Genomic DNA, 5,299 nt, shown 5'->3' on the forward strand with positions numbered 1-5,299 from the left:
CCCCCCCCCCGAGATTTTCCCAAACGCTCATCGACGGGGCGTCGAACGCGCGTTTTTTCCCACGATTTAGTCACGCTTATCGTTAATGAACTGGTTCGCGAACGGCCGCCAAGTGGAATGAAACGTGGAACACTGACCGGTTGACTCCGTTTGCGAGCCGCGGCGTTACCGGGGGACGCGATCGCCGATCGGTGTCGCCATTGATTACATTAGGAGGAGAACGACCATTATAACGACTTCCTGATATCCTTTGATAACTACATTCTCCACACGTCGCACCATCGACCGCGTCCCGTCCCATTTGCATATTAGTTACGACTTGAATATCATCGATAGCACGCAGATCGCCTCGGGAGTTACGAGCAAATCGAGAAATCGCGCGGAGGCCTGTCGGTCTAGAGGGAGAAAAAAGAGACAGAAAGAGATGTATTCGCGTTATAATCGAAACAGGTATAACTGTACTTCGTCGCTACCGCCACTGAGTATATTTTCATACCTGATTGCTTGGCGATGGCGACGGCGTGTCCATATACACACACGCGTACACACTCACTTATCAGCCTCCGTTTATTATTATATGTGCGAGCGACGATGCGGGAAACCGTGGAAATACTGTGGAAATAAAGGGCGTGTTCGCGATTATCGTTGGCGTTCGCGCATTGAAATGTCCAGTGCGTCTCGCACAGATCGATTACAGAATTCGCGCCGCTTTCCAATCTATGTAGCGCAATCCGGTTCTTTTTCCAAGAGTGTTTATACACTTCTGACTAACTGCACTTTTAAACTGCACAATCAGCGAAATATTCTACGTTTTAAGTCGGAATTCCCACGCCTGTCATGGGCGATTTTTATTGTTGTTTTTCTTCACACACGGAAAAAATGTTGTAATAAAAAATACCATAAAATTTTATAACGCTGGAATTATGACTGGAACTGATGATGTGTATTGTAATCTTTAGCGATGTAATTGTATTCCGATACACTAGGGAAAATACCTGATCAAGTCATACTTTTATCCGAAATTGAAAATGACAACGGATATACAAAAAGCGACCAATTTCCCGATTAGATTTCATTGATAACTGCATCGTTAACTTCATCGGATATAGATATTCACCAGTTGATCAGACAATAAAAATAACAATCGGATACATCATTAATTTAATCAGTTTATTCGATAGAAATTTTTCTCAGTATATGATCCCAACATTAGCAAATTTTGTAGCAAATTTTTATTATAGTATTTCTATCGTGATTTTTATATTTTTATTGTGAATGAATATTACTTTTTAAAATGAAATAGTAAACGTCAAGTTCACGCGACGTTGTAATACCGTGTGCTCAACTGACACTTCGTATCTTGCGTTCTCACATTCGAGATATTTGACCAGTGTTAATGTGCGCGTCAATAATGTCTCATACGATCTGTGTTCCAAATCGAAGCGCGCCTTACATATCGATCTTTTTAACGTCGCACTAACGGTATTTTATAGCTCCCTATTTGGACTGCCACGCTGTCATCATCCAGGGATAGAGAAGTGATTTCGAAAATATCGCAATAAGAAAAATCGAAAAATATTTACAAATTGGGGTGCATTCCAATCGAATGTAATTTAGAAGATTTATACTTAATTTATACCCAACGAGAAATTTTTGGACTGTTATTCAACTGAAGGTGGAAATCAGTATATTTGTAATAACGAGAAAAGAAGTGACTGTAAATATCGACAAATGTATTTATTCCCTTATATGCACGCGTATTTCCGCTTTACCGATGAATTATATTAATCAATTTTCTTCTATTATGTAATCTGAGTTACTTCTCGCCGACTAAAGCACTTTCTTACCTCATTTCAACTCGATGCAGGGTATTGATCTCGAGTGTGCCTCCCATAGATTAAAATAAAAATATTACAATATCCAAGATTACGTGCAATTAATAATCAAAGACCGTTTTCGCTGCAACTGGAACGGATGTCGCATGTTCGCGAGAGTGGATGATCGCATGACGCGATCTATATTAACTTTTTCCCGTCCATTGTGAAGCATCAACCGATAATCAATGGAATTTCCTTAATTAATATCGACATACTTCCACACTGCGGTTCACTGACTTTATTCCAGTTCGACTTTCGCCTCGCGGGCGTTTCTTTGGAACAACGCTGAGACAAATCTCATCCAGCGTTGTCAACGACGACAACGATAGAGGTGCAGAGCTGAATGCTGTAATGGCTCTCGATTGGGACCAATTTATTATTGTTTACAAATACTTATCGAAACTATAAGCTCGCTTTATATAAGACCAATCAATCAGTTGTCTTCCGATTGACGAGTGTGATCAAGACGATCCAATCGTCACCTCGTGATGCGAACGAGATTGTTTAACTAAAGTACAATCCAACATGAACACGGCTTATTTCGAAGATAAAAATCGAGAAACGATTTCTGTTGAAAGAAAATCTTTATTTCATAACGTTATTTTATTCATATTTATTTACGAGCTGACATTTTGTTCAAACAAAATGCGCGCCTGTGCAACGAAGAAATAACCGGAAGATAAGATAAGTCTAGAAACAGTAACAGAGCGCGAAGGCATTTGCTGTTGACCATAAAAGTTTCCGTCAGGTTGTTTCCACGTTATGCAGCGTAACCTGATTAGCATTTGTCCTTGGTCATTACCCTTAATAAAAGTTGCGCCGACTATAATCGTAAAGACACTTTTACTGCGAAGAAACAAAAGAAGGTGAAGGATGAACAGATCATCAACCGCGATCGTACATATCGATTGTTTCCCTTTTCAAGCGAGCAGTTATTCAACACTGGGACAGATTCGCGACGAACGTGATATCGAAGCGTCAAGGTTGCGGTAATAATTTATTCGTAGAAAACGTTTAATCATGGTTAATCAGACTGCACAAAGTTCACCTGAGACATGTAACATGTTAAACTTCTCGTGCGGACGTCAATTTCCTTTTAAGTAGTAATATAATTCTACATATTATCACGTATACGACGTACGAAATCGTTTCTCGCAAATTTTATCCGTCTGTACGTTAATATGCTCCGTTCAAAGATAGCAAAATATTACGTAAAAATATTAACGTTAAAATATGATGCAATCTCATGCTGTCAAAACTATCATCATTCATCTATGACGCGCACACAAAGTGCGCCATATGCGAATGACATCTCTCGTTTGATTAAGACTGAATCAAAATAAGTTACAGCTCCTTCAAAAGCTGTGCGACGTTCCATCGCCGCGTTTTTAAAGGGGTATTTTATTATTAATCGCTATTTGAGCTGTTTTTATGAAATCATCTAATCATGATTACACAATTTCCGTGTAGTAAGACTCTATTTTATCGATTGTACTGATTTCAGCTTGTCATGATAGAAGTAGAAGAATAATGTATTGGTTGACATCGATTTCAGTATCTTTACCTTATGAAAGATACTTCGTTCGCTTATAACACACTCCATATGACAGTTTCGACAGCTCGATACGCACCATGTTTTAACGTCAATATTCCGTGACTTATTTGTGTATGTATGAGTGTGTATGTGCGCTGTTATTATTGCCAGCACGTACCATAGACTGATTATCCGCGTACGAATAAGACAACATTGAGAAGCGTCTTCGATGTTATTGTATGAGAAATTTGACGTCCGAAGACAGTTCCATTATTTTGCGATGTACCGTGTTTAAACGTGCGAACTTTAGTCACTGATCGATCGAATTTAAACGCTTTCCATTAAAAAAATTATTAACATTAGTTTCGATTTTTTTTAGTACTACAGAATTTTATCTTTAAATTTTCTCAGAAGTCTATCACAAATAATTAACTAAGACCAGAACATTTTGCACGTGCACAATGGGTATATTTTATATACTATATGAAACGAAATAGCAGACGCACGATGCAGTCAGCTAACAACATATTCTGAGGATCATTATGTGCATACTAGCAAATTACTACATATAAAGGTGGACAATCGAGTCAGATGAACAGAAAAACAGCAATATCCGGAATCATCTCCTGCAGAAATGAAATTATTATCGACATTAAGTCGTCGTAAACAGTCTCTTCTTTTTCTCTCTAATTTATGTAATTTCCTCCCGTGCAGTTCTATATAACAAATGCGACGATTCTAACGTGAAATTAACTGTAAGAAGGAGATAATCCTATGAATAGCAATCAACAAAATACATGAAAATTATAAAAATTCGATATAAAAGATAAGTTTATAAGTATGACGATATATAGGTAACATGAAATATGACATAACATAATAATATAATTATGCAACTTATCAATTTACAATTTAAGCATTAACTGCTTAGCAACAAAATTAAATTATCGAAGCTCTCTCTCTCTCTCTCTCTCTCTGTTCCTCTGCGTAAATTAAAAGAACGATCGTGCAACTTCGCCAAAGTTATCCTTCAATTTTCGAAGCCATAAGCCAATCATCACGTCGATACGATCGACGTACCTGCACGCGTATCTTATATAAGTTCAAACCCTCTTAGCTGGGTTCTCCAGTTATAAAGCTGGGTTCCCGTCCTTGTTCAGGGTGCACCGTCGAAATGTTTCGAGGTTGTTTTAACGGCGGACTTATCGTTCGCGCGTAATGCTTCTAAAGGGTGCAGCAAGTTGCGGAGAAACTCGGCCAAATATACTCACATTATTCGCGAACTCATTCAGGTCGTTAACCTTTAACCCTCTCTTTATGAATATTCCCTATTCTCTCAAGATCTTTCCAATACCAAGGACGTCATCATTCTCAGTGATTATCGATACGATCTTTAGAAACGTCTCGGAATTAAATAATAAAGAAATTAAATAATAAAGAAATTAAATGCAGAGAAATTAGAGAAACTCTAAGATCACAATCAATAAATGAGGTGTCCCGATAAAAACCCAAGGCACAGATATTAATGCGTGAATTATTATATTAAATTAATCCTGATTATACAACTCTGTGTCTCTCAGACGTACATGCGTAGTTTCCTCCTAATGAAATTATCTGAGGTTAGTTATTGGAAAACCTACGTCTCTAAGACGTAGAGTATTATTTTTACATAAATTTTTATACATCTGATAAAGAAAAATTACGTGTAACTTTTGCAATTTTCTTATTTATGGCCAACCACAAAAAAATATGTAACAACCGTGATAAGTCGAAATGATAAACATGAAAACTGAGAGAGTCGATATCTACCACAAAAGAATTTATTTTTTATATTTTATTTTTTTACTTTTCTATTTAAGTTTTGATTTTATTTTAATTTTACATTTTT

This window comes from Dinoponera quadriceps, unplaced genomic scaffold (genome assembly GCF_001313825.1).
Source record: "Dinoponera quadriceps isolate SergipeBrazil2010 unplaced genomic scaffold, ASM131382v1 scaffold2167, whole genome shotgun sequence".
Taxonomy (NCBI): domain Eukaryota; kingdom Metazoa; phylum Arthropoda; class Insecta; order Hymenoptera; family Formicidae; genus Dinoponera; species Dinoponera quadriceps.